At 37.3% G+C, this 10,925-nt stretch overlaps 1 protein-coding gene across 9 annotated transcripts in view; it reads left to right on the forward strand.

Moving 5' to 3' along the window:
- The window catches only part of Uimc1 (ubiquitin interaction motif containing 1), a 155,433-nt gene that overhangs the window by 106,837 nt on the left and 37,671 nt on the right, over nt 1–10,925 (forward strand). The window lies entirely within an intron of this gene.

Here is a 10,925-nt window from a genome sequence, read left to right on the forward strand (position 1 = left end):
TACTTTTAGTTTTCAAAGGTATATTTGCTAAGTATAAAATTCAATGAGGAGGGGACCAGGGAATGGCTCAGTGGAATAAGTGCTTGCCTGGCAAGTACAAGGGCCTGAGTTCAATCCCCGGTTCTGCAAAAAAAAAAAAGAAGAAAAAAATCAATGAGGACAAATCTTTTTTTTTCCCCCAGTCCTTTGAGTTAATTAGTCTAGTTTCTTACCCACTTGCTCTTTTTTTTTTTTTTCCCCTAAAGTGGAATAAGATGCTATTTCATTTTGTTCTTCCACAGCAAATTTTTTTTTTTTTTTTTTTTTTTCTGTATTTTAGGGAAAGGTCTACAGGGAATTCAGGGTCTCACTACTAGATTGAACTCGTAGTGATTCTCTTGTCTATAGTCTCCCAAGTGCTGGGATAACAGGGGTGCACTACCACACCCAGTCTCAGTCCCTGTCTCAGCGTGCCCCAGGGGCGGGTCTGGCACAGCAGACCCAGGGATCAAACTCCTCACCCCTGTGCCTGCTTGCAGGCACTTTAATTTGCTGAGCTATTTGGCTGGTTCTTAATTTTTTTTTTTTTTATGTATATGCTTTAATGATTTTTTTCTTTACAATTAGTTTTGGACAATTTCATTTTTGTGTATCTTGCTATGATTTTATTCATATTTCTTGTGCAAAAGGTTAATTTTTCTTGGAAATGTGCTACAATTTCAACTAAATTCAGAAATTTTAAAGCTTATTGCCTATCCCTTTCTATTTTGAGAATTCTAATTATATGAATATAAGTTTCTTGATTTTGGCTCAGAGTGAACTAATATATGACTGATCTGTAAATTCTTCATTTTTATTTTAGACAATTTTTATTGTCATTCATTTAAGTTTGTAAATAATTTATTTACAATGTACAATCTATTATTAATCTCATATTCATCTCAGAAATGTTTCTTTAAAATTCATTGTATCTTATATTTTTCACATTTCAATATTTGTCTACAATTTTTAATATGCTATGTAATTATTGATTTTCAATAAAGTTAATGAGAAAAAAAGATAGGAAGCAAGGGAAACAACCATTGATCAGTAGCTTTCTCCTACTGTTAATAACCCTATCTGGTAACATTTTGGGCCCTCTGAGTTTGAAACAAGGAATCCCCAGTTCTGTAGTCTCAGTCTTTATTTTTTGTCTCAAAATATTTTTAGTTTAGTTTATTAGTACATGTATAGCACATGTTTACATTTCTTGTGGGAAGTTGGTACAGGTAAATAACACATCTTAATTCCTTTTCTCATCCCCTTTCCCTTTCCTCCCTTTTCTAGTCTGCTTAGTCTTTTATTTTGTTGGGAACAGAGTTTGGTTGAGGGGCATGTATTAGTATGTGAGGCATCTATTAGCGTGTGTGGCGTATAGTATGTCCTTAGTAAATTTAATCTTTGTCTTACTCACTTTCCTCATCATTGAAGCACAGTACCCAACACAGCTTAAAAGAGGAGAGATTTATTTGAGCTCATGTTTCAGATGTTTCAGTCCTTGAAAGGTCAGTGGGATGGTGAAAAAGCCTGGGCTGCTTAAATCATCACAGCTAGGAATCAGAGAGCAGAGGAATTGGGAGGGAAAAATACCCTTCTAGGTCATGACCCCAATCAGCCAGCTCTTCTTAAGATAACATTTAATTCTAGTGCCCTTGTGATTCAGTCACCTTTCTAAAGCTCCACCTATGTGTTCATGAGGCTTTTGGGGAGACCTGTCATAAAACATAGCCATCTTTTTTCCTTTGATTCCCCATCAGCTTATCTGTCCTCATCCTCCTTGCCAGAGACAAGAGATTGTTTCTTGTTCCTCTCTCCTTTCACTGGAAACAGAAGCCAGGCCCCCACCCTCATTTGTAAATCTTTGGTTAAAGGAAGTCTTCTTTTGCAGAAGGGAAGTTACTCTTCTTGAAGACATAACCTAGACTGGGAGATCATTAGCTCAATTATTAAAAGGTAGAATGAAGAGGACTTAACTATTAGTGAGGTCTCCTCCTTCCTGTTTTCCCACTGAAGCTGATTATAGACATGCTTGGTTGGTTGTATAAAAGAAATGGTAATTAGAGTCATTTACATGAAGTATCTACCATTTATGCCTAGTTACCATGCAGCACAATAACAATTATGCATATCATTAATTATGTGTCTGATTGATTTTGCTGTAAGCTTTATTTGATTATAATACTATAGTATGGTTAAGTTGGTGTCTGCTCAGTTTGCTTAGTGACATGGGTATCCAGAACTATGAAAAATATTGTTTAAAGTAGTGTTTGAGGGGATAAGATTTACTGAGTTGTTTTAAACTGGAACAAAGGAAAATTGCCTTAGCACTTCTGGAAAGTATATCTGAGATTATTTTTACTTAAACACCTATAAAGTAAATTTCCTCATTCATTCAATAAATATTTATTAATACTGTATACAAGATACAATGAACAGAATATACAGAGTCCTTGTTTTCATGGAGTTTAAGTTCCAGTGGGAATCAAACAGTGAAAAAAATAAACACAGTGTACAAGTGGTGATAATTTGGAAGAAAAAATAAAGTAGCAGAAGAGGAGTATATGAGTACTGAGTTTAGGAGATAGATGTTTAAAATAGATTTTCAGGAAGGTTCCATTTAGGAAGTAGTATTTGAGCAAGGACCTAGAGGAAGTGAGAGAATTTCACTGTGAAAAGGAGAGAGTACCATAGGTAGAGAGTAATGTAGTAAAATCGAAGACCCCAGGCATGAACAGACTTGAGTATGGTTGAAAGAAATGTATGGAACATTAACAGTGATACCAGACATAATTGGGGAAGGGATAAGCGGTGGACAAAGCACTGGTCTGTTAGGGAAGAGTGACCATTGGAGAGATTAGAGCAAATAAAGAATATTTAAGCAAAGGATCATTTTGGCTGCTTATATTGAAAATAGAATACTGGGATAGAGGATAAGGATGGAAGCTGGGAGAACAGGCAACACTTAATTTTTTGGTAACATGATAGAGTAGAAAAATGTGAGCTTTGAACGTAGGCAGATCTGGACTTAAATTTCATTTACAATATTTACTAATTGAGTAATATTCAACAAATTATCTTACCTCTTTCAGAATTAGTTTCTTGATTTATAAAAATTTGCCTGACAGTATCAGGACTGCTGTAAGAATTCAAGATATTTATAAAATAGCTTTATACTGTGAATAGTCAATACATGGTAGCTGTTACTTTTTCCTGTCTATATAGTTTTTCTGAGGTTTGGTTTTTCTGTCTGCTAGTACATAAAAGGAAACCAACAAGTAGGTAGATCTTAAGAGGAAGACAAAATGCAATGCATAAGAGTCAAAGTGATAAGAAAAATTATTATAGTGAGAAGTAGATTATAGAAGAGTTAGGGAAGCTTAAGGCATTAATTGTATACACTTCAGGCCTAAATAGAGAGTTGTAGGTTAGAGACAGGTTATTGGTTATAGTGGTGTGGATTGTCTCTCTGGGGTTATCTCCAGAAAAATAATGATGAGTAGGTGGATAGGTTTGGGGAGGTAGAAGTCCTTATAGACATGCCTGGGAGGTAATAGAACTAAGGCCTAGAATAGGCTTGACTTGGGTGACTCAGCAAAAATCTGTAAAACCTGAATATCTGTAAGATTTACTTCTCAAAAAAAGTTAGACCTTTCCTGTTTTACATATATACAGTACTTGTATTTGCCTACCTGAATGTAATTTGTATACTGTTCAGTTTTTCACTTATATTAATATGACTTTTGTGGTATCCAGGATGATTGGAGTAAGTATATTGCTTTTGGTCCCTATTGAAAGGTTAACAGACATGAAGTGGAATAGATTTAATATAACATGGATTTTGCAGACAGGCCACCCTGTCAGAAGATATACAAATCAAACACAGGCTCTGATATCATTGATAGATAAGACATGCACATGTATACCTATAAAACAAAGTCAAAACTGTTAAAAGATATACAAATAAAATCTTTGCTAGTTCAGAGAAAATGTGCTTAAAGATTTGAGTTAGGACATCAGTATGAAAGATCAGTAGACCAAAAATCACATAAATAGAAAAATGTGAAGGGTACACAGGAAAGAGCAAGCAATTCAGTGTGATTGTAGAATGAGCATTATGAAAGGAAAGAGTAGGCAATTGGCAAATGACAAATATAACTTCAATTATATTTCTTAATGTGGGTCACATTTTTCCAACTCTCAAAAGAATTATCTGTATAACCTATTTTTCTTTACAGGACTTTTTGGATGTGTCATAATTTACTTTGCATAATTGGGAAACCTCATTCAAGTTTAGGCAATGCTAGATTTAGGTGTTGATCTCTCTCCATCTTTTGACTACTCTCGTCTTTATCAGGCTTTTTAAAAGCAATTTTAAAAAATTATTTATTTGGTACAGGTTCTCACTATGCAGACTAGACTCATAATGATCCTCCTCTGTCAGCCTTCCCAGTGCTGGGATTACAGGTGTGCCCCACCATACCCAGTTTTGGTGGCCAGCACAACCTGTGGTACCAGGGATCGAACCCAGATCCTCGCACTTGCCAGGCAGGTGCTTAGACCACTGAACTATCTCCCCAGCTATCTCATTATCCCCATGGGCTTTTTAAAATAGCAGGTAAAATGTATGCTAGCAACTGCAGACTTTCTGTTAATTGTGGAAAGTAGGAATTCTCTTTTTACCTGAAACCATATATAGGTGAGTCTAGGGCAGTGATGGCAAACCTTTTAGAGAAGAGTGCCCACATTACATCCCAAAAACCCACTTATTTATTACAAATTGTACCAATGCTGCAATTAAACCTGAATACTGAAGTTTTAGTTTAGAAAAAATAACTCATAATAAATTAATATCTTTTGTCTTAAAACAACATGCATCATAAAGTTCACTGCTACTGGTAGGAGGAAACTGTGATACACCTTACTTGATGTACTTAGCTATTCCTGGGGTAGGCAATATAATCAAGTTGATAAATAGGTATCATTTATGTTGTAACTCAAAAATCAGATGACAATGAGGCAAGTCCAAAAGTTAAAGAAGCGCTTTATTTTAGCTGGTACCCAGCGGCAGACACCCCGGCAAGATGCTGAGGTGCGCGCCCAGGAGGGGAGAGACAAGGGTTTTTAAGGCTGAAAACCGCAAAGGGGAGGTCTTATGATTTGAGTGCAAGGGAATGCAGCACAGGGGTCAGTGTCCACTTTCGGGAAAATAGATTACATACAATTTTTAGGAACAAATAATTACAATTTATGGTTCGGTGCTGATCACACACATATTGTGTGGAGTGCTCTGGGGTAAAAATAGTTCAGATCTCAACCTTTGACACACTGTGGTTTAGAACAAAGGAATGGTTTGAACATTAACAAACTGTGTTCAGGGGTCCGATGAATGGCTTGAGCCATCAAGATGGAGTTTAAGTTGTCAGCTTATACCAAACAATCCTCATTAATAAAGTTACAGTGGACATGTACAGAAATTATAATACAATGCCCATTCTGGTTACAAAATGGAGTGGGTATTTAAGCCAATAAACCATAAAAGCTGACCTCAAGGGTTTATCTTGGGGCTACAGTTGAAAAATTACCTGTTTCTAATGAACAATAACAAGTGCAGTGGTGGGTACAGTTTGTAGTTGGGAACGAGGGCGAGATCAGGGCATTGGGCCGAAAATAGATTCAGGTGCTCACAAAAGGGCAGCGTGAGAAAGGCCCAACTGCAGGTTCTCAAGTAGAGAAAAGGCACAGTAGAAAGTTACAGCATTTAGAATGGCGCATACAGAACAAGATGGCGGTGCATACATCAGGTTATAACAGTTAATAAAGTTACAGTGGGAGCATACAGAGTTACAAAATTGGAATCAATTGCACAGGCTATAACAATTTACAAGTCAAAACAAGTAAATGGGGGCTGGGGAGATGGCTCAGTGGAATAAGTGCTTCCCTGGCAAGCACAAGGGCCTGAGTTCAGTCCCCAGTTCCGCCAAAACAAACAAACAAAAAAAAACAAAAACAAAAAACAAAACAAAACCAAACAAGTAAATGAAAACTATTTAAAATTATTTTGGTATCTACAGTATTAGAAAATTCTGTCAGTAGTCAGTAACAACAACAGAACATGTTATTAACAAAGGATTTAACACATGATATTATGGTTTGTGTCTAGTTGTCCCCCCAAAGCCTCATGCAGTCGTGGGGCTGGGACTTCTAGAGTTTGAGATTAACTCATGATCCACTTGGATTATGGGTCTTAGTACTGCTGGGATTATGGGTGTGTGAGTACCTCCCCCAGCCTGGAGTCAATAGCCTGAGTATAACATGAGAGAGACAGAGAGACAGACTTCCTCTCCGACCATTGTTGCTGCTATTCCTCCCTTTGCTCTCTGCCCTTTACCATCACCATGAAAGGTTGCTCTCTGCCATGTGCTGCTCTGCCTTGGAGCCAGCTGAGTGTGAACCAAAACCTCCAGTGACTATGGGCTAAATAAACCTTTCCTTCCTTCATTTTGGGCATCAGGTTTTTGTCCCAGTAATGAGAGAAGAGTAACTGAGACACATGGTATTTCTTTTTCTTGCATTGGATGGTTGAAATGAGGTAGTTGCTCAATGATCTTGTTGTAGCTCAAAAATCAGATGACAATGAGGCAAGTCCAAAAGTTAAAAGAAGCGCTTTATTTTAGCTGGTACCAAGGCGACACCCAGCACAAAGTGCCTAAGTGTGCCCTGAGCATTGACAAGGATCAGTATTTAAGCTTGAAAACCGCAAAAACAAGGAAGGGGTGGAGAGGAATAGTTCATTGAGATAGGGTTTGGGGAACAGATATCATAAGACTTGAGTCACAGGAGTGAGGAATTGAGAGGGGTCGGCGCATACAGAACAGGAACTCGGCGAGGTTAGAAGGGCAACAAAATGGGGTCAATTTTGACAGGGTATAACAGATCTAATTGAGGATTTAAGCTTTGTCCTTTGGTTTCCCAATCCTAAACTTTAGGCTCTTTGGTTTCAAGATGACTGCCGGGATCTCTAGCCTTATAAATGTGTTCCAGGCAGGAAGGAGAAAGCATGTAGGATATGACTGCTGATTCTTACTACTTTGAACTCTTTTTTGGTCCTTGTACTCTCATGGAATTTGGCTTATTCTAAAATATGGTTGCATTGAATCAGTTCTAAATTTAGTGTTTGTTCATTTAACATGTATTTATGTCTTTATCTGTGAAACTATACTGTCTCTGAAGTCACTTTACAAGTGATTTAACTTAAATTTTTTTTCATGTATTTCTTTTAGTGAAATACTGTTGACTGATTTTGGGGTACCTCAGTTTCTTTTGGAGGTCTTTTTTAGGTTCTTTCTGTACTGGATAAAGAATTGCATGAAACAAACCTAAATAGTGACACACTTTCAAATTTATTAAAGATAGGAAAAAAACAAGACGGTAGGGATAAACTGACTCTGCAGAGTGACTTTGATCCAAGGAAAAGGAAAAGGAAAAAAAACACCCCAAAAACCAGCCTACAGCGCAGGATGGGCTGCCATGAAGAAGCATGAAAGTGGTGCTTAATGGCCACTGTCCCTTTTGTGTATTTTCTATACTGGCATAACATCCAGGTCATCCTATCAAAAACAGGCTTGAGTTGTTATGTGAAGTCCACATGCAGGATTCTGAGCATTGCTCTGTGCTTGTGTCCCAGGATCTTGTCACACCTCCTTTCACAGTTAGTTTTAGCATTACCCTGCGTTTCTTCCTCAGTCTTCTGCTAGATGCTGCGAGTGTAAGGTGGGGGCGTCTCTTGACACAGGTAAGACTGTGCTTCAGAACAAAATGGGATCTTAAGTTTATACTCAGGGAATGTACAATCCAGTGAGGAAACAGACTCACTGGGCATGACTCAGTATAATACAGTTTGGTTAAAGTGTTACGATAATGACTACCTAGAGAAAAAGGGTTTAATTCTAATTACTATGATAAGTTTCTTTTTTTTTTTTAATGTGTTTAATACAGGGTCTACAGGGTCTCACTGTGCAGATTGGACTAGTAGTGCTCTTCCTGTTTTCAGCTTCCCAATCACTGGGATTATAGGCATGTTACCACGACCATCTAGATAAAGGTTTCTTAATTGCTCCCTAATAAGGGGCATGGGCTTTTTGCCTTTTTGTATTAAAATTAAACATGTAAGATAGCTATATTCTGTGAAGGTTACCCCAGCATCTTTTGGGATCTCAAAATTGTCCTTAGCAGTCAGTATATTAAATTCTTTATAAATTGCTCGCCTTTTTCCTCAAATATACTTTTCATGTTTTTTTTTTAGTCACTTAACAAGTTTCTAGATTTATATAGCATAGGACAGACAGCAATCATAATTATCTTATCTTCTTTTTTTTGGTTGGGGGAACAGTTCTGGAGATATGGCCTCATGCATGCTAGGCAAGCACTTTATCACTGAGCTACATTTCCAACCCTTTTTAAGACTGTGTCTCACTAAGTTGCTGAGACTGGCCTTGAATTTTCAGTCCTCCTGCCTCACCTTCCTGAAAAGCTGGGATTACAAACATGTGCCATTGTGCCTGCCTAATAGTCCCCCCTTTTGTGAGCACTGTTGAAGCTTTTATTCTTGGAGCAGAAACAATGCTGATCCTGAAAAAAATCTAAACAAAATGAACAGAACTGGTACTGATATGGGGAAAAGAGTACTGGAATCATGTAGAATTAAGGGGATGGTATGGGCAGCAAGTAAAAAGAATAAAGCCTTCATTGAAATGAGTAAGCTGGAGAGGTAAGAAAAAGAAGTGGCGTGGTCCAGAGGTCAGTGAGAGTTGGATGTCCACAGTCTTTAAGGGAATTGGGACACACTATCTCCAGAGCAACTGGGAATTTAAAAACATATATCTCTCCCCCCAAATATAAAAGTAAAAGAAATAAACTACTGATATCACCATATATGTTTTAATGTGTTTATTTATATTGGGGGCACTTGGTGGAACAAACATTCCAGCTGCACACAGTTGAGTATTCCTAATTCAAAACTCGAAAATCTGAAATGGCTCCAAAATTTGAAATGTTTTTGAATACCAGCATGATGCCACGGGTACAGGTAAGCGCTTATTCTACTGAGCCATCTCCCCAGCAATGCCACAGGTACAAAATTCCACACCTGACATCATTTGACAGATCATAGTCCAACCACAAGCACACTAAAAGTAGATAAAAATCACTTCAGTCTGTGTGTGCACATTTCTGGTGCAGAGCATTTTGGAAAAGGGATACTAATATGTGTGTGTATTCTAGTTTTACATTTGGTTCCTCCAAATATAAACATTTATCAAGTATCTCTGTTAAAAATTCTTTGTATTCATAAGCTTATTTATAGTTTTTAACTTCATGTTATATAAATAAATTTATTTGTTTTCATATTTTGGACAAAGGAAATCAAAATAATGAATGACACGTTATGTTACATTACGTTATGTTATATTATAGACAGGCTCTTGTTGGCTACTTCAGCTCACTTGTACCCAGGTGGTCTTCAACTTGTAGCAGTCCTCTTTTCTCAGTCTACTGAGTGCTGGAATTACAGGCATATGCTACCACACCTGGCCTTTTAGTACATATTTACAGTGCATAATGATTACATTCATTTTAGACAATTTGTACATGCTCATAACACATTTTTATTCTTTATTTCACCTCTGTCCTCACTTTCCGTCTCTTGGTATCCTTCCCAGCTGCAAAAGAACAAACTCCTTATTTCCTATTAGTTCCTTTTTTCCTATTTTATTTTTTAAATGTATTTAGTACAGAGTCTCATTACACAGATCTGACTCGTAATGATCCTCCTGTTTTCAGCCTCCCAAGTGCTGGGGTTATAGGCAGGTGCCACCAAACCTGGTCTCAATTGCAGGATCACTGGGGGCGAGGCTGGCACAGCACGTGGGCAATCGAATCCCTAGCCCCTGCTGCAGCTGCCTAAGCAGGCACTTTAATCCGCTGAGCTATATGGCCTGCCTACTATCTTTTATTTTGATCTTTAAATTATTTATACTTTGGGTTTCTCATATAAGAGAAACCTTTAGATATATAAGCTTGTGTGTCTGATTTATTTTGCTTAACATTATTGTCTGAAGCCAGGAGCAACATATAAAACAAAGTGTAAGGGCGTTTAAGAAAAGAATATTTGGAAGTAAGCCTGGGTTCTGAGTCCTATCAGCTATGGATTATTCTTTAATAGGTTTCACCTCAGAACTTTCGGTGTTTTCTAGAGAAACATTATATTTGAATGTCCATGCTATTGGACATAGAAATATATCTTAACTCATAGCTAAGCTACTGGATAAACTTTTAAGCCAGTAACTCTTCTGGATTAAAAATGTAGAATTGTGACACCCTTCTTAATATGGTCTCATTTTTCTTTTGATAACTTCCAGTCTTTTAGTGGAATATTTCCTCATGTTAGCTTCCCTGTGCTGTAAATAGTTGTTTGGTGTGGGCTAGGAAATGGTAGATTTGACTATTGCTGCCAATGCCTACTTGAGTTCTCAATGTCTTTGCTTTTCCCATCTTGTTCCTTTTAAGCCCTAATATTTGTGCCTTGATGTGAAAGACCCAGGCTTAAAGATTCATTTAGCAGTTTTCAGTGCCAGATGTTCTTAATGCTTCCTTGAAAAATAAAATGGTTCTTTTTTTTTGGTGGAACTGGGGATTGAACTAAAATCTTCCCAGCCCTAAAATGGTTCTTTTTAAACATCTCAGTTAGTACTAAAACATTATGTTAAAGGAATACTAACAGCTGAAAACCATTTTAGAAAAGTTCACTCACTTTAGGATGTAGTCACATTTTTAAATTCAGGCGTCTAGAGCATTTTAAAGGAGAGCCAAGTTCAAGGAATTAATATCAGATCAGGGCTGGAGAGATGGCT

This window comes from Octodon degus, unplaced genomic scaffold (genome assembly GCF_000260255.1).
Source record: "Octodon degus isolate 3935 unplaced genomic scaffold, OctDeg1.0 scaffold00048, whole genome shotgun sequence".
Lineage (NCBI taxonomy): Eukaryota > Metazoa > Chordata > Mammalia > Rodentia > Octodontidae > Octodon > Octodon degus.